The sequence below is a fragment of the Conger conger genome, chromosome 2, assembly GCF_963514075.1.
Source record: "Conger conger chromosome 2, fConCon1.1, whole genome shotgun sequence".
Taxonomy (NCBI): Eukaryota; Metazoa; Chordata; class Actinopteri; order Anguilliformes; family Congridae; genus Conger; species Conger conger.
In genome coordinates, this window is record NC_083761.1 from 59,692,300 (window position 1) to 59,717,209 (window position 24,910).

The window sequence follows — 24,910 nt, forward strand, 5'->3', positions numbered from 1 at the left end:
TGCCTTTGTATATTTTACGATGCCTGTACAAAAACATACACAAATGCATAAACACATTGAAACATTATTTTTTTAATTGCATTTTCAAATACAAATCATGCTACTGGAATAGACGTGTCATCTCCTGCAGCAAATGCAATGCAGCAAAAATGTTCCTCCTTCTGCCTGGCCCACACTAGATACGCTCCGCCCCTTTCACCAACCATTCCTCCACAACCCAAAGCCAGACTCCAGTCAGCAGAGCACACATGGGCATACCTGCAGTAAGCAGCACCACATGTGAAAGATGGTAAGCGCTAAACGGGACTGCATTTCAATGCGTGTCATTCACCCATTCTCACACGCGCACTCATACACCAAGACACTCAGCGACACTTCGACACTCCCAGGGCGACTCCCAGATGACCGCTCTCACCTCCTGAGCTAATGCCACCCCCCAGCAAAAGAGCCGGACCAGGGGAGGTGAGGCTGGACCTAACGGAAACAGGGCCACGGCAATGCACCTCCAAGGTCGAGGGCTTCGAGGAGCGTGGTCGGGTTGCGTAAAAACGATGAGCAGCGAGCATTGGGTTCCTGCTTAGTGCAGCAGCTCCACGGCGCTGGAGAGACAGCTGTCCCCTGCACCTGGCAGCCCTAGCCCGCTCCTGGCAGCCTGGTTCTGCTTTCCCTCACTGCTCCAGAGCCAGGAGCCTCCACTGACACATTTCAGCCCAATGCACCACAGACCCTCCCCGAGAGCACCGGCAGACCTTTCATCCACTTCATATCTCTCACCCCAAGGAGACAGGGTCACAGACGGCAGGCAGGTCCCAGGGCTGGGGAAACTCGCTAAACCGCCCCTCTGTCGGACCAAAGAGCGTTTCGTTTTAAAGCGAAGCAATTAGTCATTCATATCCACTTCTGCGTTTTTTTGTTTTTCCATTTCGATCACAGCAGCAGTGTCGCTCCCTCCTGATCCATCTGCGATGGTCTTTTTTACGACTGCATGTGTTTGTCATTTCGACCGCCACGCCAATGCTTCCCCCAGCACACACTCCGTCCAAAACAGATGGTGGATAGAGGAACACACTTCAACTTTCTATAATAAAAAACATTTAAAAAAAAAACATTTTAAAAAATCTTCATTTTGCTTGTCAGAAGTTAAATGTTAAATACAAAATTGAATAGACTCCATTAAATAAGAGATGGAAATAGAGCAGATAGTTTCTTAACTGTCTTAACTGTCAATCTGGCATGCCCATGGCTTCCTGTCAAGAGCACAGTGGGTTGAAAGAAATGTGCAGTTCACAACTTGAGAGTTGTGCAGTGAGCAATCGTGAGGGCCGTGTATGGGAAAACCCGAGAGCAGCACTTCTCCCCAGCAACTCACACCAGCATGCACAGCAGGTTTTGTGATCTCACATGCGCACTGGCACACAACCGGTTTCCCCAGCTGCATAACACAACCTAACATGTCCAGATCTCGTATCACTATATGAATGTATCAGATTTCTATTTGTACTTACAACCACAATCTCCTTTTTTATTTTGAAATGATGGACAGCAACTATCGGTCATTGAAACATTCATGACATCTTTAAGCATTTTTTCCCCTGGACCTCCACAGCATTCTGTTAATTGTCCGCACTTGCTCGTTGTTCTTGTTCGTTCATCGTCTCTCCCTACACAACCAGCGCAAATTCCATCAAAAATGTAGCAGGATCCCTGCCTCATCTGTTTAGGCCTGAAGCTAGTTGCAGGGACAACTCATTAGGGACCCCCTCATTAAAACCAGCCCTGAAGCAAAAGCACTTTTAGAAAGCTCCTCTTCTTTTCCCTTTTTCTCCATCGTGCTCCCCTCAGTCATTCTTGCAGCTTCGCGTCTTCTGCACAGGCGTCTAATGATTTTATACGCTGCATACGACTTGTTTCTCAAGCCAAAATACCCATACACCCATCCTACACCGCACCTCTGTGCAGCCGGCAAATCAAATATGATTTATTTCATTTATATTCCCAGCGCCGGGTCAAGTGTTGAATTAAAAATGATACAGAAAACGGCAAGCTTAAATCTGTGTAGATGTTTGCCTGGCCACTTTTAAGGGTTTGTTTTGAATAAACACCCTCTCAGAAGCCCAAAGGCCAAATCATAATGAAAGTATTTCTTTAAAATAAGATGAAATAGTGCTTTGCAGGTCAGCTGACAAATGTGGTGGGAATAATGTTGTATTTTTATGTTTCTTTTAAATTGAAACAAAATGAAAATGGGCAAAAAGGATCAGAAGGTAGCACAACAAAAGAAAGTTTAAACTCTCTCTTCCTGGTATGACGGGGAAACATGACCACTCTGCTTGCACAAATCCTGTGAATAGATCCTTAATTAAGCACATAGGCGATACAGTGCAAAGAAAGCTAACTTTTAAGCACAGTTACATAACGGTTGGGGATTAGGCCTGTTTTGATGATGCTTCTGATAATTATCTCTTGAAATCCTTGAGAAGTGTGCAGGAAGGCACCATGCTTTTTCTGTCCCTCCCAACAGGAGGTGTCAGAACTCCCTCATACCCCTGTTCATGCATTACACCATCACATGAGACTGTTTGAGGTCGATGCCCTGCTGCCACCACACACTGCAGGTCCAGTGACTGTCTGGGACACACATATACACGCACAGACACACACACGCACACCTGCAGGTCAAAGTGACTTAAGGGGAAATCAATGCCTGTTCTTACAGAACAAAGCCATCATCAGCCACACCATATGCTGTACAGGTACCAGACAAGTTATTGGCACAATACTAAGTAAAACAACACATGGTAAAACAGGGGTGGACAGAGCTCAGTTTCAGCGTACGTGTCTCTGTTTCCACAACTTCTTCCAGCTCCGCTCTCTACCCCAGAGCACGTACGTTCTCCGAGAACGCATGAAGTTGCTGACTGAGAATTCAAAATCCCTGGGACTCTGACAGGACATCGCTCTTGGAGGAGTTGATCACAGCAGTTTAAAGTCTTATCTAGGCCTTGGCCCATCAAGACCGAGCCTATTGAATTATTGACAAGCTCTTGCAGTGGTGTGACAGGACCGAATTCTGCAGGCATTCAGTAAAGATGAAATGGAGACCCTCTCAAAAGCTGACTTTAGCATGTCAAAAGACTTTTAACAGGTTGGATTTAAAATTCAGTAACGGACTTCATTAGATCAAATCATCCCATCTAAAACCAAAGTAATACCCAGCAAGCCATTATTTTGAAAAGGTGATATTCTGCCACCTAAATTACTGGGTACTGCAACAAAAACAACCACACATGCACAATAATGCCTCAAATTTCAGATTTGTCAACCTCACTATGTTGACACACATTTCCAAGTGCAATGTCATTATACTATTAGATGGAATTGGGAAATGCAAATTATATCTATATATTATAACAGAAATACTAAATATTTATAGTAACACTTGATCTGTGCCTTATGTAACATTAACAATTCCTCATTTTATCTGGTGGTATTCAAAATTACAGTCCTTCATAATTGAGTTAGAGCAAGATTTACTATGCATTTGTGGACCATTTAATACTTGCAAAATCATCCCCACGCACAATAAATTGGCCATTCATAATTAATAAATTGGAGCACCTGCACCGTGTATACATGAATGAGGGATCTGTTGATTTCTCTGGAATAGTCTTAATGGATATTACAAATACACATATATGTTTGATGCTTGTAGTTCTATTTACTCAGTTATGTTTAACAAATTGGAAATGTACCAAATTTGTGCTGTTTAAAGAACTGAAATACTGACTAAAGAAGAAAAAAAGAGGACACATTGTAGTTATAAGAAGGAACTGCAATAACTAATCTTACCTTATCAACTGTACACAAAATGTTATTTGTTTACATGCAAGGAATGAGTACCATTCTTGGACTGTGAAAGTTTAAAAATGTAAAGTGTCTATAACTATTCGTAAGTTTGACCGAAGGTATATACCTATGCAATCTCTACCAGTCTACATGTTATAAAAGGGTAATTACACTCTAAGATCAAATTGTATTTTCAGCAGTTCGTATGTGTTTGTATGCCTACTTCATAGTGAAACATTTTAGTATATACCTTTATCTTGACAAATAATATCATTTTTGCATAAGAACTGCCAGCAAAGTGTGTTCTGCTGCCCTAAAGTTTGAAAAATGCTTTTGACAGACAGTCCACTCTAGCCCCGCCCGTGATGTCAGGGTACTATTTTCAGGGTACTTTTAGATGTCAATGGATGTCAATCACGATATTGAGTTTGAAAAGTGTTGAGGCCCACAACAGCTTATTTTAAAAGTTGGCAAGCTAGCTGTTATGAAACAATACATAAAGGAACACTGCCGGCACCTGATTGGTTAGAGTACTTTATGCAAATGAGATGGACACACCTACTCTACCCACCACAGAATTCAAAAGAAGGCAGAGCCAGGCTGAAACAGTGAGTGCAATTACTCTTTAAGGACTGTGTTATGTTAAAACCGTTGTTCTAGGCATTAATTGTGCATTATTCATTATTTATGTCACAGGATATATATTCAAGCGAATGGTAACTTTTCACATACACAAAAATTAAGATGAACAGAATGTACATTACATTAGTCGTTTTTTCAAATATGCCTAAATTTTGCCCTTGCGGTATAGATTTCCAGACGTTTACACCCCAAGCTAATACATTTATATCTCGTCCAAATACACCAGCAGTAGTAAAACAACTATTTTAAGCCTTAGTGCTGATACATAAAAGTACAATTTCTGTTGATTAAAAAGTGCTGTAGCTCCACACCTTCAGACAAAAAACAGTAAGATCTGACTGTGAACTGAATACTGACATCCATTCATGTTGAAATGCAGCTATGAAGTGATAATGTGCCTTTCTGAAGATAATTTACTCAGATATACTGTATAACCTACCTGAAAATCACAGTAACAAAAAGGTAAAAGTCTTTTTGAAGAAAACCTTAAAATGCTTTTTGGCTACAGCACCATGAAGAGATTGCATTGATCTCATCCTTATAGTATATGCTTTTCCTATGTCCTCAAAATCATGTTGTTCTGCTGTGCCCTTTTCAAACTTGTACCAGCCCCATGTTAAATCATCATTTCTTTCCAATTTCAGGCTTGCAATATGTATGTATGTATGTATGTACTTAAAATGGAATCTACTTAACTGTTCAGGATCTTATATCCATAATACATACATATAGAATTTTTTTTTTTACAACATCAATTTTGGGTTCATGTTACTCCGTGAAGACATTCTACAGATATTTATCAAAAAGGATAGTGCTCAGATCTTTCATGAACAAACTATGAATGCATAACAAAATCAGAAATCAGAAACCACTGAAGATTCAGCCAGTGAGGTATCCGAGTTTCACATGGGGACATGGCCTTAGTCTCACTCAGGGAGGGAGGGTTTCAGTCAACAATGTACCCCCCGACTCTTGGTCAAAAGCGATTATTCTGCTTTATTGAGCACCTTCAGTCTGCTTGTGCAGCTGTGTATGAAGGAGAGCCCTCCACACCATGACTTCACAGCTCAGCTGGTGGACTGCAGAGTGAAAACCAGCAGAAGATTTAGCCGTTCAATATTGTTATCTACCAAATTCATTAAAGATTTTAGTATCAAATTTAACTATAAATACAACATATTCATAACTGGAACACATACAAGTATGGACTACATACTGGTTAAAGATAATCCAGATCTGTATTCTCTTCGTTCCAGTCAACAGTCCCTTCATGCTCTGTGAAGGTTGCCATGTCTCTTCTAGTACATGACAACTGATCAACTGAAATGTATATACTTTCATTTATAAATTAATAAAAAAACACATTACCAAATGAACGACAAGAGCTCTTCTTTAGAATGTTATTTTCTTTGTGTTTATTGTGAATATAGGCTATACATTTAAGACATTATATTAAACCAGCAACTGGATTTTCCAAATTATTAGAAACAAATAGAAAGCACATACATATTTACAATTTTGCACTATGTATATGGAAGCTAGAGCCATTTGTGAGAAAATATACCATGTTAAATAAAATACCAAAATAAATTGCCTTGAAAGATAGAAAATTGGATTGAAAGATACAAATTCAGTCATTGCCAAGATTTGTTAAAAAGGGTATCATCATAATCTGCACACTGAGTTAATTTAGTCATGTTAACCCTTATTATTGATAAATATCAATTCCTTGTAAAGATAACTTAGTGAACAGTAACAATAATTGCACACTTCACTACCTTGTGCTTATCAAGAACAGTATGATACTGTTGTTGATCACATAATTTATTTACGAATTGTTTGTATTGTTAACTGAACTGAATGCATCAGTGGCAAATTGTTAAAACATGTAGAAACATTTAGGAAAGCAAAACAATTAAGATTAAAAAAATCTAAGGTTCCAGCATTTATGTATTAGAGGGGGGTTTGAAAAGTATCCTATGCACTTCTTCATTATTTCATTCTTCAAATGTAAAGATTTTATGTGCTTCTGAATAATAATTCAAACATAAAGCACTTGATGGTGATGATGGGGAACTTGCCTTTTCCACCACCAATGTATGGCACCCACTTGGGTGATGTACGGCAGCCATTTTGTGCCAAAATGTTCACCACACATCAGCTGAGGCGAAGAGGGAGAGAAAGATTTTAAGCCAATTAAACTGGGGAATTTTGCGAGGACATCCACCTACTCTTTGTGATAAGAGTCGTCAGATAATTAATGGCCAGAGTGAGTCAGAACCTCGGTTTAACTTTGCAAACAAAAGGATGGTCTTTCAGATGATACAGTGGCCCCTTCACTGTTCTGGGACTTAAATGACAAGAAAGAAGATCAGCCCATAAACCCATGTCAAGCAGCAACTTATTTTTTCTAATGGGGTCTCACATGCAAATACTAACCAACCCCCACCTGCTTAACTTCAGCTATTTGGCAAGAGTATGGTATATGGAGTAATGGCCACCTAAACATTGACGGTGGAAATTTTAACACCCCCAAAAATAACCGCAGTTGAACACGTACAAGGCAATGTGGAAAAGCAAACAAGCTTCAAAATGTGCAGAAAAGAAACAAACATACATTTACTTTTATAAGGCTGAGAAACTGGCTTTAGGTATATTTAGGTGCTTGTCACAATGAAGCAGGTGATCCCCTATTAGGAACCATTCTGACTCACTGACCTTCTGTCTTAGAAGCCAAAGCAGTTGAAGAAAAAATTTATGCGCACGATCCCCTGACCAGCTGCTACCAGCCCCTGTTATATGTAGGCAAATTGGCGGTGGGTATTAAGTGGGAAAACTATCTCAGGATCAGTGTCAGGCCGTAGAAGGACTCAATTTGGGAGTAATCAGGAAGTGGTAATCACATCCTGGAGAGGTCCCATGCCCCATAGAGCAGAAATCAGCACACAAGCCACGTTTCATGCAACAACAAAAAACATATAAATAAATAAAAACAGCAAATCCTGCTTAGTGCACTGGAAGTAAAATCATAAAATATTTACATTTAATTGAATGAGGTTTTATGCACCTTGGAAACAGCCGGCAAAGGATAACAGTTATTGGTAACTAATGTGCCAGCCAAGCAAGCGACTCGGTAATAAATTATGCAGCGTCTCCCCCTCTCTGTTTTTACCTATGTAGCAATAAGGACAACCGACTACACCCCGTGTTTAAACCTGTGCATTTCAATTGCCTCCTCCTGAATAAAATATCAGCGCTGCTCTTATGAGAATATTTGTTGTGCTTTATATTGGGAATTGTCTTTAGAGACACGATGTCAGAGAATGATTTAAGTGGCGTCTGTGTGCTCGCTTCATATATACAGTAGCGTCCAATTAAAGATTACTCTAATTTTACAAAACCTATTCAAGAATTACATTTGAAACCAGGCCCATAACCTGGACAAATGACAGATGCATGTCACGTTTTGATAGGCTCTAAACATAAAACAGCATGAAAAACAAACACAGTAAAGTTGCTCAAAATAATAATTCTACTATATACATGCCTAAAAAGTGACACACATTTTGACATTACTATTTTGAACAAGATTTGTGTGTGTGTGTGCGTGTTCATGTGTGTGCACATGCATGTGTGTGTGTGTGTGTGTGTGTGCATGTGTGAAGACTGGAAGCACACTAATAATAGAAAACAAAATGATGACTGTCACTGCATATTATAATACATGCGTGTCCTTTTAGTTGTTTACAGTGTAGAAAATAATCCATTAAAATACAATCATAAAATCATTCAGAAATAATAATTTAATCAGACTCATTTCCAGTTAGTCCATTTGTAAAGAGGTCTCACTTTTTCTTTTAAAACATTCATTAATAATCAATTGCAATTGATGCTGTTCAGTGACGACAGTACCATGTGATTGTAATTAATATCAGTGTCTCAAAGATGTGAAATATGTTTACACTGTCTAAAAGATTTGTTTTATGCAGACCAAAAATAAAGGTACCACATATACTACAGATTCTAAAGACTATGTAGAATTGCATGCTAATTTGAAATTCATATGTTTATGTACGATAGCTCATCACATCTGTTGAAGGAATTAATTCTGTTCTCTTCTTTTAATACTTGGCTTTGCACTTTGTAATTACATGATTTGCATTTATTTCACCCTTAATAAATAATCCATGCTATACACAGAATCACTGCCAAGTTGGCCTCAGCTTTGCTTTTTAATCATGCAAAACAGTTGTTTTATCCTTTGCTTTAACCTGAAGTTTATCATTCCAAGCTCTCAGTTCTGTCCTTGTGATGTGAGCTCTTATGGTGGATCACATGTTCTATTATTTCCAACATTTTAAAGCAATTTTCAATTTGAAAATAGAAAATACATGAGTGATGTGCTGTTATTCCAGTGTGGATTTTATCCGGTGTTTGAAGACCTTGTATATTTCAAGATGGATATACTTGTGGGTGATTGCTGTGACATATTTCTTTTTTATCCTCAAACATAAAGTGTAGGGCATGTAATATTATCATTATGGTACACACTTCTATTTTGTACTGTCAACTACCTCCAAAAATATACTGGTATGGAATATTTGGTTTTCAAATGAAAAATAATATTGTTTCTTTTATACTGCCAAACATACAATGTATGAATCAAAATGCAGAGTGGCATGTCTTGATAATGCAAGCATATGCTTATCTACACAAGTCTGTCTCATGCCAAGGCACTTAGTCCCCTTTTGTGACTAGGATTCCAATCTATGTTCCGAATGGATGCTTTAAAATGAAACATTGCATTGCCTGTTTAAGAAACATAGAAGTTTTTTTTTTTTTTAAATCAGTGGTTAGTCTACAGCCTGACATTAATAGCACTCAATGCCTTCGATTTACCATCTCATGTTTCTTAATATGCATCCATCCTTTATTACGTATGTATCACAGAAGTACGGACAGTGGCAGTTTCAGGGCCATGGTCTGAAAAAGAATGACTAACTGTCTTTTTTCTTAATATTCAAATAAAATGCAAAATCCTTCCAAGCAGGATACCATTTTAGGAAAATGCACCAAATTGAATTGCTGTGAAGAAATAATGGAACGTGCATTTTTCTCAGTTATTTTGGCTGTGTATATGTGTGTGTGTGCACATGTGTGAGAGCGAGAGAGATAAATGAAAAAATCCTATACTTGTGTAATCGTGAATGTCATACTGTATTATACACTGATAGTATCGTCTAGGAAAATGTACTATGCATTTAATAAGTAATTAAGTACTTCAGTAATTAAATACTAGATATTAGATATGTTTTAGTGCTTTCTTAAAGTTGAGTAACTTTTAATATGGCCAGGACGAGAGACACCTCCATCTTGTACTGCAGGTGGACATGTGACCTAGCCAAGCAATGAGAATACAGGTGGAGGTAGAGGCAGGTAGAGGGATTTTTGATATATGAAGTAGATAATAACAGATCACAGCAGCAACACATGGGTCTTCTAATGTAAATATTAAGAAATCCAGCTAGATGCTTTTATATACAAAATTCTCAATTTCAACTCTTACATTTGTTTTAATTTCCCGAATTGCATTTGCTCACCTTGGTCCTTACTCAATAAGCAATTAAAATAATGGAATGTTATTTCCATTGCTACATCATGAAATAATCAGGTTTTATTATTAAATGGGCAACCTGTAGAAAAGAGAAACAAAATCCAAGTATGTGCAATTACATATCATTGACTCCCATTGCTGAGCAATTTATACCCTCTTTGGACAATCAAGGGCTTCCACAGGCCAATCTCAATTAGCTTTAATACAAGGATGCCTGGCGCCAAGTAGCAAGGCAGCTCAATCCACTCTTTGCCGGGTGATCACACTGAGATAACTGACTCTTGGATACAAACAGTAAAACACACACACACGCACACAAACGCACACGCTCTCAAATACACTGGGACTCTCAGATACGAACAGGAAAACAAACACAGATACATACACACAGACACACACACACACACACAAATGCACATATATATGCACACACACTCACTGCAGTGAGATAATTCCTTTTGCCTTACAGGTCACCATTAGCAGTGGTACAGTAACTGTGCGAATAGGTTCAGGCATAGTCTGACATAACATTTCATTACAGCGTCTTCCTGTTCTTTTTGACTTCAGGTCGCTTCGCAGAATTTTGATTTTAATACATACCAACTCACCCGGGTACGAAGCACACTCTTGCGAGGATGAACACCCACCGAACGGTGTTAGCGGTGGATAGAGAAGAGCTCCATGTAACACACTCACACACTCAAACAGAGAGGAAAAAAAGAGAATTAAAGGGGGGAAAACTCAAAAGCCAAGCATCGGGGGCATGCAGAGAGAGTGAGAGAGCAAGCGAGAGAGCGAGAGAGCGAGTGAGAGAGAGAGAGGAAGAGAGAGAGGGAGAGAGAGAGTGAAAGAAGGATGGGAAATTAATAATCCAACAGGCAGGTCCCCTCAGTATTATTAATCATGCTGCTTTCTCACAAGCTACAGAGGAGCTGAGATTTGCACATGGGAGGGGCTCACGGCACACTCCATTGGCCAGCGCGGCTCATTCCCATACATCGCAGCCAATCCTTTTTTTTGCCTCAAGGTACAAATATAGCTGCTCAGTTTGATGATACAGTAAGAGAGAGAGAGAGAGAGAGAGAGGATGAAAATATGGAGAAAAAAGAAGTGGAGAAAGGGAGTGAGAGAGAAAAAAAGGAAGCGAGGAGAGAGAGGGAGAGAACCCCGGTGCTGGGAGAATAGAAGTGCTCACGGTCCTGGCTTTGCCGGGTCCAGTTAATGCACTATAAACTTTATTTGAGCTGACTTCTCATTTGATCCCCTCTCAATGGGGTCAGTGAACGGCGAGCAATTCCACCCCAAATCACACCATAATCGAATCGCTGCCTATTTCCCAAACCTATAATGAAAAAGGCAACTGAAATAATGCAGGTGATGTGGGCTCGCTCCCCTTGCTGTCGTACATTATTACTGGCAATTCCTCGCCTCCATTTCCCCAGTACTCTCACAATGAATATATTTCACAGCTCACTTGCTTTACTGTGTGGGTGGTATGGCACGGACACCTACATGGTATGAAAGAAAATCTAAAACAATAAGCTCCCGCCCCCTCCCTATTTTCTCCGTGTATCTTTTAGAGTCGGGGGAGGCCCGTCTCCGGAAGGTTCTCAAAAAGACAGCTTTGTCAGGATGTCTGGCTGAGTTTCAAGAACACCATTTTGAAACCGCGCATTTATTTACAACGACTAATGACTTCTACTTTAACCGATGAAACCCACTTAGGTCGCATTCTCCAGTCAAGGTCTTGTGCCTGTGTGTCCGCATGCAATGTACAAAATGCATGTCATTTTTCCTCACTTATATTTGCCTTTATTATTCAGTGCAGCTTCGCTTACATAAGACTATAGTCATCCCCACCCCCATTCCCCAGTCTCAGATCCAGGGTTGTTTCTTTTCAACACGACCATGGCTGAGGTATCATTCTTATACACTGTGCATCTTATGGAAATCTCATGGTGATTCCACACATTCAGTAATTCTACACAAGTAAAGTGTGCCTGACTGAATTAACATGTATCTGGTGCTCTGGTGTGAAGAGTCCCATCTCATATTATTGAATGGTTTGGAGTGAAACATTCTGTGTGAAATTGTATTAATTATATAACTAACACAAAGGCATTTCCCTTGAGGAATTGGGATGGCGGAGACCTTCTTTGTTGACCTGGCTTTTAATTGTATATAAATGGTGTTGTTCACCGATAATACCTCAATACACAGTGGCATTCTTCACAAATTAAGATTACACTATCTTACATTGGGTACATCATTTGTGTTATTTGTGCTCTTGTGTTCTTGGTCTCTTTTAGTCCAATAAAGCATGGTCACACAACAAATACAAAGTGTTACACTGCAAGGACTGGACAACATTACTTCTAAGATTCTGGCATTACAAAAAATGTTATACTCAGGTATTCAAATTCAATTTCTCTTTTGTGTTTGCAAAATGGTGGATGCATACTTGAATTTCAAATATGACTTGTTTGAATACAAATTATAATTGGATTTAAAAAACATATGGCAAAGCTTAGCAATGTACCACAACAATAACAGTATAATAGCAAATACTAAAGATATTGACGATGTACAGCATGGGAATGATAAATAATTCAAGATTAAAGGGGAATGTTGTTAAAATGGCCTTGGCTGATTCAAACATCTGATGTGGATCTAAGAAGAGATATATTGACTCAGACAATTCTGTTGTTATTATTCCAACGAAAGCATTCCATAAAGGCCGGTCTTGTCTTTTCTCTTTTCAACTACATCACAAGAGGCCCTTATCTTCTCTTGTCTTATTAACAAGATAATCTTCATCAAGTAGCTCAATTTGTCTTGTGAGATTATTGACCATTTTATCTATTAGCCAGCAAAATATCTGTCTCCATACTGTACACATTTGCGATTCATTAAACTGTTTGTACACCCCCTCCCCCCACCCCCATCCCCCTTTGTCCTAAATTATTAACACTGGGTGATGAAAACTGCAACATTTCAGAACCTCTTCCTGTAATAAAACTTTTAAAATAATGAAATCTAGTTTATGTTTATACTATCTGTATGAAGATATTTACTATCTTCTGTATGTTGACAGTACATGTATTTCAAAAGCATAATAAAACAAAACATAATTCATATGAAATATATGTGAATTTCCAAATCAGATGGAAAGATGGAAATGGTTATGCAAATCAAAATGCACATCACTATCAATCATACATTTCACTTTGTAAATGGTGCTTTAAAGGGAAATCCATCTATAACTGCACTGTATCGTATAAACAGGGAAGAAGATCAGGAACACAAAGTTACCAGTGGAAACTCAGGAATATAAATCATGTAAACTGAATGCAATGCAAACCAGAGAGCACTGTAATAACCGATTAGATCAAAGTATTGTATGCAGATGTGTTACTTTTTAGACAGTGGTAATTGATCCACCTCCCTTTCAAAGCTGTATGTAGTGCTTTCTTCAAATGACAATGAGTTAATTATATCTGCTTAGAACATGCCGGAAGACATTAACATTCCTGCAAAGACATCAGAGGCAAATGCACAAAAAAGGAGCCGCAGGAGGGTCAGAGCAGCAAGTCAATTTTGTGGCACGATAAAAGAACTGCCATGTATATGTTTGCATGTGAAAGGGAAGAGGCCAATCCTAGCTTGTTATCATCAGTTAATTAGGCACTACAGTCAGGTCTGCACACATAACATTTGCCTTTGTAATCAAACGTATTATTCAAATGGGGAGAAAGACAAAGACGAGCTTCTTCAACAAAGCAGGACAGTAATTTCAGCACATAAAGGTGCTGGATTAAAGGAGGGAAGGAAACAGAAAATGGAAGCAGCAGAACAAGCAATAATACTCACCCTTTTCTATCCTAACCCTTTTGGCTTGATACGGAATTGGCTACTTTACTAATGTAAACACGAGCTGCTTCCCTGATCCCATGCCTAATCCGAGGATGCAGCCCCGACTCGCCAGTGCCAGGGAAACAGAAGGTAATTTTCGTCGCTGCAACACTTACTCTGTGTATGCACAGGGAATGGGTTTCCAGGGCAATTGCAAAGCTACCCCATCTCCTCACCTCATTCCAAACCCATTCAGACAAGGCCTTGAGGGCCTGTTTTCCCCATTCAAAATAAACCATCCCAAGAATAAAAAATCAAGCTAACAAATTCACTCTGGCTTTAAACTTTTTCCCCCCCTTGTTTTGGTGAAAAGAAATATGGTTGGTATACAGTAGGCTCCAAAATGTTTGGGAAGAATACATTTTCTTGGGTTTTTCTTGGCTTTGTACCCCACAATTTTAAATTTGTAATCAAACATTTCATATGTGTTTAAAGTGTATTTGGAGTTTTGGTTTCACAATGTCTCCACATTTTATGGCATCATAATGTTTGGGACAAATCATTTTACAGGTGTTTCTGAACAGTCTGTTGTGTTCATTGGTTTCAACTGCAGGGATAAGAGAGTTTACAGTATCTAGTCTTGATTCAAAGCTTTTTATTGCAATTTGAGTCTGTTATTGGTGTTGGTCAACATGAGGCCCATATAATAATAAAAAAAATGCCTGAAACCTTCGGCATATGAAAATCCACTGTTTGGAAAACCATTAAGAAGAAAAAGAGCACTGGTGGGCTCAATAACACCAATGAAGAGCTCAACAGTTTATGACTGAAGATTTTACACAGGGCCCTTTTCCTTTCTTTATAATTTATAAACAGTAAAAAATTCAAATGAAAAGCTTTGAAATTAGCATAAAGATCCCAAGTTTAACATGTACCAATTATAGTTCAGGTTTGCTTCCAATCACATACAGATTCATTGCAACAGACACCTAAACCAGGGGAGCCCCAAATTTTTGCACCCCCATGCTTTATAAAAAATCTCAGCTTTTTGCCAGCTCTAGCTCAAAGTGAGGAGCTGGGATGGTCTTTCACCATGGACCATTTCCAAACTGTAAAATCCCATGAGATCAGACTTGATTCGGACGAGGTCAAAGTGCTTAGTTCGTTAATTTGTTAATTTGGCTGTTTAAAGCCCTAGTCGGATGTGATTAGTTCCCTGAACGACATCTGGGATATAATTACTACATAGGGACATCTGTCATTTCATGTACCGATTTGAATGGGATTGGAATCACTGTAGCTTCTCCCCAGTATTAAGGAGGTGGGAGTGATGAATCTCTGGATGTGTGTAATATGATTGTTGGTGCCAGGCGCGCTGGTTTGAGTATTTCTGTAACTGCGGATCTCCTGGGACAGTATTTAGAGTTTACTCAGAATGGTGCAAAAAACAAAAAACATCCAGTGAGCAGTAGTTCTGCGGATATAAATGCCTTGTTGATGAGAGAGGTCAACGGAGAATGGCCAGACTGGTTTAAGCTGACAGAAAGGCTACGTTAACTCAGATAACCACTCTGTACCACTGTGGTGAGCAGAAAAGCATCTCAGAATGCACAACACATCGAACCTTGAGGCAGATGGGCTACAACAGCAGAAGACCACGTCGGGTTCCACTTCTGTCAGCCAAGAACATAAAGCTGAGGCTCACCAAAACTGGAGAGTTGAAGACTGGAAAAATGTAGCCTGGTCTGATGAATCTTGATTTCTGCTGAGGCATACAGATGGTAGGGTCAAAATTTGGCACCAACAGCATGATTCTATGGAGCCTAGTGTCAGCAGTCCAGGCTGGTGGCAGTGGTGTAATGGTCTGGGTTTTGAATTGTTAATACCAATACATCATTGCTTGAATGCCACAGCCTATTTGAGTATTGTTGCTGACCATGTGCATCCCTTCATGGCTACAATGTACCCATCTTATAATGGCTACTTCCAGCATGATAATGCACCATGTCACAAAGCAAAAGTTATCTTAAACTGGTCTCATGGCAAACATGGTTTCATGAACATGACAATAAATGCAATGTCCTTCAGTGGCCTTCCCAGTTACCTGATCTGAATCCAATACAACACCTATGGGATGTGGTAGAATGGGAGATTTGCAGCATGAATGTGCAGCTGACAAATCTGCAGAAGTTGTGTGATGCAAGCATGTCAACATGGAACAGAATCCAGAATCTCAAAGGAATGTTCTCAACATCTTGTGGAATCCATGCCACGAAAAATGGATGCTGTTTTGAGAGCAAAGGGATGCCCTACCCAGTATTAGTATAGTGTTCCTAATAAAGTGCTCAGCGAGTGTGTGTGTGTGTGTGTATGTGTGTGTGTGTATATATATATATATATATATATTCAATATCTAGCATTAAATTCAATAATAGAATTAGGATAAGATCAGCTAGGTACTGCGTCAATAGAAAATCAATTATGCTGTCAGAAGTAAGATGTATTGCTCACTATTATCCATTTTGTGGTTGAAATGAAACTGGTACAGCGTTCATGGTCAGAAGGTTTACTTCATTTTATGATCTGATTCTGGAAGGCATTTTAGCCAGTTCTGTTTGGAGCATTAATATATGTGACAGCAGTATTATGCTGTAATAAACCATATGCATTCTCTCAAGACAGAAGTCTATGTATTTTAACAAAATGTCTTCTATGTTGTGCGTGCGCATGTGTGCGTTCTTGTCTGTGTGCATGTGTTTGAGTGTGTGTGAAAACTAATAGGAGCCTTACACTTTCAACGGAAAGATTTTAAATAACATTATTATCATTTTAACATTTATTATCATTCTGCTGTATTGTCAGCCAGTGCAAATTCTTAGAACCGGGAGAAATAAAATAATGAAGTTTGTTATTCTTTGGTGGTGCATCACTTTGGAATTGTAACAGCCTTTACAGAACATTGACTCACTGCTTGACATTATATTTAGAATATTGAAAAGGCATGGTGCCAAAGGCAAAGACCCAAGTAAATTACCCCTTAGGTAATGTGATATTTGATAATTTACCAAAAATACAGGGCATAATTCTGAAGAGAAATTAGAAGCAGATTTCAAATAAAAGTTAAATTAATAAAATTTCTCTCTCCACCTAAATATTTGGCTTTTCCTGCACTGCCCAAAGCAGAGAGCTGACCTCAAGTGACCTGCTGCAGCTCTCTGTACAGAGGTTTTCGCACTAATATAACTTGTATATATAACCACATTATATGACTTATGTAGTTGCCTACTGAATAAAGGCATATATTCTTCTTCATAATGCAAGGGATCTCACTTCTCACAGCTAATAGAATAAACCCAGGGTCTCTACAATGTGCAAAGTGTGTATTATCGGCTATTGTGGACTCTCAGAACATCTGCATCTACTTTTCCCCCAAACCCTTTTACTGTCTCCTGTGCGCTGGAGGGTTGTGAGGCACGTACTCAAGGCAATAAGGTAAAACAGTTAGGGCTATTTTTTGGCTCTCCGCTGGAGCCAAAATTTCCTTTACGCTCCACTCCCGACATCTTTACCAATGCTGATGCAAGCTCTCTCTGCGAAGGATGGAGATATGTCATACAATCAGATCGCCTATTCCGCTCAGATCCCATTGACAACCTAATTGAGGCAACACTGAACACTCCATGATATTTAATGGAACCACTTTTCCCTTCCTCCATCACTCTGACAAAAAATTAATATGCCGTTAAATTCAGATTCCCAAACTGTATCTTCTGTCTCCCTCTGACTGTGGCCCCTTTTACAGCGCGAGCGTTTCGGTGCTACATTATTTTCCTTTCCAATAGTAATGCATCCTTCTGAGCTCCCAGATAAAGGAGACCAGATGAATTAACCAGTCCAACTGCTTGTGAATGCTTGAATACAGGGGTGTCATGCCCATTGACTGAGAGCATGCAAACCTGCCCAAACCTGGGCATTAAAAAAGAGAGGGAAAGAAATGGTCAAAAACAAAACCAACCAGTACACAAAACATCAAGGAACAGTCCATTTTCTGCGCTTGTCTCTAGTGCAGGCCCCAGTGGTTCAGTCCCCCCTGCCCCGTCTCATCCTCCCTTTCTCTCTCCGTGCACACTCTGCTTGGCACCAGCTGACCAGGTAGCCGAGTCAGTGATGAGTTGCAGCGGTGTGCAGGTTGGGTCAATTAATGAGTTGTGCGCAGTTGAGACAGTTGGGGAGTAAATGGGTGTTTAATTGTTCTACACTCATTAGGGGTCTGTAATATTGGGCCTCGTTTATCAATATTTTCGTAAAGCCACGTGTAAATTTATGTGTGATTGGGACCGAGCTAACAAATTCCGGTGGATTTATCAAACAGGCATAGACACAGCTTTTTTTCATATCCACAGGTGTACGTTGATAAATACCAAACAATCTTTCCTTGAAATTAAAATTAACGTCTGACACTTGAAAGAATGAATGGCAATGAAAAAATTCCATTTGACGACACAAGATAGGAAGTCGCAATTGACCTATAGTCAGTTCACCAAGCCCCTTGACTTGTTCTCCGAGAAGGCAGAGGACACTGGAAGAAAGCCTCCATTCTGATCAAATTAGTCCGACTCCAATCAATAAAAGCTTTGACTTTGTTTTGGGGAGTGCAAGGAGCTCTTCTCGGGCATACAGTAATGTGTGAGCAAGAACTAATATCTGTTTCTTCAGCAGCGGGATTTCGTTTTAGTGGGTCTGTCACTTCCCATTTCGGTTAACACACTGTTGAGTGGGGCTCATCACTGAGCAAATAATGCAGCCCCGCTGAATACAAAGCACACGGCGAGGTTAAAAGCACGGTCTGTACTAAAGGACGCAGAGAGCAGAATTATGCTCAGTCTAGGGGAGTAACAGTCAACTGAATGGACATTAAGGATGCAATAAAGATATCTGTATCCTGCCTAAGGTCAAAATCCGGGAATGTGGGGTAATGCGATTTATAAACAAATAGTTTTCATATAGAGGATTGGACTGCGAGTAAAAGCGTGCAGCTGTGCCCTTGCTTGTCTTTTTGTAAAGGACAGAAGTGTGTGTATGGTGAGGAGGAGCAATTAAGAAATATGAACACTTTTACACCTGCCGTTTTGAGAGGTGTTGGTTCACCTAAAATGGATAAGAAAGAACCATTCTCTCAACACACATTTCAGATGATGCTATATGTGGTACAAATGGACCAGTAGACCGTATGAGCACTAATAATGTGTTCCTCCACATTTTTACCATCACTTCACAAAACATACAGATCAGAATTTAATTGTCATCCAACGATCCAACCTTTCAGATGAAATTAAAATGTTTACCGTAAATATTTGGGTATCATAATGGATCCTTTTATTACTCATCAATAAAACAAGAGACAACATCATTATACTGTACTTTTCAAAAGTGCTACAAATGGTGTGATGATTTGCAATTGTCTGGGCCCTTAGCCTCCCTTGCACTTATGGTAGATTAAAAAATCAGAAGCTATGAAATTATAATGGACAGAAATTATTAATGTACAGGTGCAGAATTTGTATTCAAGTTTGAAGGAAAGAAGTGGAATTACCTAAGATTCACATTGTAAAAAATATGTAATACGTTTCGTAGATCAATAACTGGTCAGTATTAAGGACAGCAGGCATTCAATCTAACCACTGTAGCATGTTGTGGTCTACTTGGTTAAGTCAACCGAGAGTACATAATGTGTGAGTGTTTTTGCAGACATACACACTATCATGACATTAACTTTTGTGCAAGAGCAAGCATGCAAATACATAAATTAGTCAGTGTTAAAAAATATAAAAGTGTGATATGCTTACAGAATAACCTTACAGCCTTTTTTTTGCAGTAGCTTGACATAAAACTGATAACATGCCATTCCTTTTTTAAGAGCGTTTTTTAGAGATTTAAAGTCAGGATAGAGGGTTTAATTAGTGCTGTAGTCTGAACTTCCATCTTAGTTTAAAAGTATTTACATGCATGGCAATACTATTTTCCAGCAGAACTGATGATTGCTGTCCTCAGTTAAACTTTATTATCCTCAATACTTTATTCTCTCCAGAGACAATAAGCCTGATACATGAATTTTGTTATCGCATTTAAAAAAACTCAATGTGCAATGAAAATAGAAAATAAGCCAAAAAGCCAGAATTTGTGTGAATGTTTTCTTGAGATATCTATACAAAGCGGAATCTAAATATGTATCATATTTGAAGATTTCATATTTCATAGACAACAGTATATCAAAGCATTTGCCATTGGATGTGCTAAGAAATGTCCAATAGATTTTAGTGGCTAAAATAGGAATATTATAAGTAACATAATTTGATGTTGAATATAATGTATATTATGTGAGCGAGGAAAGGTATTTTAACAATTTTGAACACATATATTTTAGATTTTCAGCTAACAACTTGCAGCACATTTAGGTACAATTGTAAAGTAAAGTTTATACAAGCAAAGCATTAACTCTCTTTAAAAGAGAATTAAATTAGTCAAACTCAGGTTTGATAAATGTATCTCCATATAAGGTAGAGAAAACTATGGTTCTTTAGTAATTATAATAGCAGAAATGTTTCATTCTTTCAAATGCTTGCATAGAAGCCTTTTATAGATACAAGGAGCTATTTCAAATATTTCCTTAAGCCCTGGAAGGGAAAAAAACCTAAAGCTGCAACACAACGACCATGCTTTTCACCAGAATTCTGTATTATAATAAACTCAATTTAATTTTTCAGCCCCTTAATTTTAAGACATTGGATTTTATCAATCTTTTCCACACTTTTAATTTTCCTGATTGCCGGGCAAGTGCCATATCAAAGAGCTGGGACGAAAGAGAAATTTCACGCTCCTCAATTCCACTAAGACATGCCCACTGGCAATAAACTCAGCCCTCCATAATCTTCTGAACTCCTCAGCTCAAATCTCCCTCCTAACAATTTCTCTAAAGCCATGAACAGTGAAAAGAGAGTGAATGTTTCTTATGCATGCAATCTCTCTCCCCCTCTCTCTCACCCTCTCTCTGTCTCTTCCTCTCTATCGCTCTCACCCCCTCTCTCTGTCTCTTCCTCTCCATCTCTCTCTCCCCCTCCCTCTGTCTCTCGCACACTCTCTCTGTCTCTTCCTCTCTATCTCTCTCTGTGTCTCTTCTTCTCTATCACTCTCTCACCCTCTCTCTGTCTCTTCCTCTCTATCTCTCTCTCCCCCTCCCTCTGTCTCTCTCACCCTCTCTCTCTCTCTCTCTCTCTGTCTCTTCCTCTCTATCACTCTCTATCACCCTCTCTGTCTCTTCTTCTCTATCGCTCTCACCCCCTCTCTCTGTCTCTTCCTCTCTATCTCTCTGTCTCTTCCTCTCTATCACTCTCTTTCACCCTCTCTCTGTCTTTTCCTCTCTATCGCTCTCTCTCTCCCTCTTCGTCTCTTACTCTCTATTGTTCTCTCTCTCTCCCCCCATCTGTCTCTTCTCCTCTCTCTCTCCCTCTCTGTCTCTCACTCTATCGTTCTCTCTCACCCTCTCTCTCTCAGTCACGCACACACATGCACACACACACGCACACAAAGCACAGGCTCTTGGACAGGGAGGTAATCGAGATCACCTAATCCTCCTTGCACGTTTGAAAGCATTTGGCCGTGCGGTGGGCTTTTTGGTTTCGTGTTTTATAGAGCAAGTGTAATAACCAAGGGGCTATCATTAACCCACTTTTTGTGAACTTTCTCTACTGTCTTTATTTTCTCAGAATGCAATAGCATGCACTTTAAAGTAGTTTGAGGCTTTGAGAGAAGAAAAAGCCAACTCTAATTGAAGGCGTGTTAGATCTACAATGCTCACATCTTCTTTAACTTTATAACTGATAGAGACATATGTTTCTGTTGGAAATTATTCAATGATCTTCATTCTAGTTTCTATCACAACTGGTCCCTGGTGGCTGTCTGCCTGCAGTCTTTATTAACATCAAAGCAGCAGGGGTATAAAGGCACATACTGTACAAGGAGCACTTGAACGGTAAAAAGGTATTTGGCAGAGGACACTGAAGATACTCTTGGAGGAATTTTCTCAATCTTGTTTTTAAATCACAGGCAGAGACTAGAATGAGTTCTGTGTAATCATGTGCATGTATCTTTGGAGGAATCACTTACGTTTTATTAGGTTTCAAAGGAAGATTACAATATTCAATATACTATATTTCAGTATTTCTCCAAGCCTTGCTCTTTTAAAAATTTTGACTCAATCCATGATACAAAACTGGTGATGAATATAGATAATATGTGCAGTATAAATAATACTTGAATATTATGACACCGTTGTAGTGTCTTATCATGTTGCTGGGAAATTCATTGTTGGTGTTATTATTTATTTATTATTAGCAGGTTGCCTTAATTATGTTACTGTACAAAAATGCTTGAAGAATGTACTGTATTAATGGATATTCCCCGGGTAAATTTTGTCCACCCTTCCCAACTGTGGCATCTTGCATTTGTGCAAATGTTGAAAATGAAAAAACTATCAATAAACTTCAACTTCAACAATCTTAATTGGTGCCCTTAGATTTCACTAATTGTATTGGTCAGCTGATGTCCAAGAATACCCACTAAAAACTTAGGGGTAAGTGAAAGTGCACCTAGGCTATTTCCGAGAATGCAGTGTTGGGGAGGTTACTTGAAAAAAAGGTAGTCCATTACAGGTCACTCATTACTGTCTTAAAAAGATGATACATTCAAAGTATGACTGATCATGCCACAGCTTCAGACAGAAGTGTAAAATAATGTTTGACGATACCACTGAAGTTGGGGAATAATGGCACAGGTCCATTGGCTGTTAAATTAATGGATGCCAGGTGCCTCAAGGATCGAGCCAGAAACATTTGTGGTGCTTTGATTTACCAAATGGATACCATAACAAGCTGCTGGCTTCATCCACTGTTTCAAAGCATGAAACCAAAGCATTAATTCCAGATGTATGATGCCATTATTGGATTACCATTAATCCTGCATGGTTCAGGTCACTACGTATCAGATTTACGCTGTTGTTGTTTTTTGGAAAACAAATATGCATTTATTTGTTTGTAATTTTTTTCATAAAAGAGTATAACTCATCTAGGGCTGTTCAATCACCACCAGACCTTGTTGCCTTGTTGTCTGCATTGTTTTCAAACAGAATGTGTGATGGCAGCACCTGCTGGAGCAGTTCATAAACAGAATGACACCTTGGCTGTACACTGGGACCAACACACTCAATCAATTTGACATACAATGATCTGAATTCAACAAATTGCTATTTGATACTTTAAGTGGTTTAAATAATTCCAACATACCATATTTTCCCAGCAATTTTGAAAGCTGCCAATGTGAAGTATTTTTATTTTACTGTATATTATGTTATTTCCTATTGACAGATCTGAAAGTATCAGTTTAGTCTATTCCTCACTTTGTGATATGGCATCATGTCTTTTGACCCGGATATGCTGACTGGTTATGTGCATCTGTGACGGAAATACTATGTAATAATAATAATAGTTATAATTCACTACCACAACTAACACAGTTTCTCATATTGAATAAGATATATATATGTATATATATGGTTAACAATATTACAGGACCATGCTAGATAGATCACTTTAATCACCTAAGCCTTTACTTAAAGTTCCCTTCTCTGAGCAAGAGTCCTAATTGTTCATATCATAATAACTCCATAATATCAACCTTTACTTGAAGCCATACAAGCAAAACTGTGACATGATCTTTGTTCTAATTAAAACTTCAGACTGTCGGGGGCAGGCCAAAAGGCTTGAAGACGTATTATTTAATTTGGATTTTCAGAGTTCTAGTGGTTATTTGAGTGATTTTTATGATAAAAACAATTGGCTCTTTTTCATTTAAATTTTTAATTATTGCTGGGACCAATGTTTCGTAATAAATAGGGCGAGTGGTAATTAAAATAGTATCTGGTGTTGGTGCTGAGCTTTGAAATTGCCTGGTCCTATCAGGACCAATTCACATGGGAAACATTCCATTCTCTAATGTCACCAGCATTTAGCATATTGTATGCCCATGGCTGGCAAATTAGTCACATTTGAAATACCATAATTAACAGACAGGAGACTAACCTACTTATCAGAGCAAGCCACTTGTATTCAAATAAGGCAGAGGCTTTTTTTAAGGGATTGGGTCCAGTCTTTATTCTTCAGAGACTCAGGAAGCTCAAGGCCTGGCATTTTCCCCCTACAGTGATAATGTTCTGAACGTGTTCTCAGGAAGCTCTGCGGTCTCACACTGACTCCCTTCCAGGACTCTAAGCACATGGGTGCCGTCAAGGTGTCAAAAAGCGTGGCAGACAGCCCGCCATTACTAAACAATCACCAGTGGTTGAGGGAATAATAACACAGAGCTTTCCTACATCCATTAGAGAAATGGAAAAATACAGACAGAGACCTGAACTCATTGTTATTTGCAAATGACACGGTGCTCTCTGTCTCTCCCTCTTCTACTCCCATTCGCGTGCACTGAGTCTTGTAGAAAGGCTATGTTTCGACTTTATTAGGTAGCACTTTATTAGGAATACCTGTACACCTACTTATTACCTTATCAGCCAATCATGTGGTAGCAGCGCAATGCATAAAATAATGTAGATATGGGTCAGGAGCTTCAGTTAATGCTCACATCAACCATCGGAATCTGGGAAAAATGTGTTCTCGGTAATTTCAACCATTGCATGATTTTTGGTGCCAGATGGACTGGTTTGGGTTGGTTTCTGTAACTGTAATCTCCTGAGATTTTCTCGCACAACAGTCTCTAGAACTTGCAAAGAATGTGTGAAAAACAAAAAACATCCAGTGAGCAACAGCTCTGTGGGCAAAAACACATTGCAAATGAGAGAGGTCAGAGGAGAAGGGCCAGACTGGTCGAAGCTGACAGGAAGGTGACTAACAC

The 24,910-nt window shown here is 39.0% G+C and overlaps 1 protein-coding gene across 12 annotated transcripts in view; it reads right to left on the reverse strand.

Annotated features, from left to right (window-relative positions):
• LOC133115569 (RNA binding protein fox-1 homolog 1) overlaps positions 1–24,910 on the reverse strand; it is a 298,065-nt gene that overhangs the window by 98,784 nt on the left and 174,371 nt on the right. The window contains exon 1 of one of the 12 annotated variants that reach the window (XM_061225384.1): positions 10,711–10,893. The exons of 10 other annotated variants lie outside the window; for them this stretch is intronic. The gene's annotated coding sequence lies outside the window, so the exon portion shown is untranslated. Of the gene's footprint in view, positions 1–10,702; positions 10,894–24,910 lie in introns of those variants that run through there. One more of the 12 variants, XM_061225386.1, reaches the window with a different exon arrangement.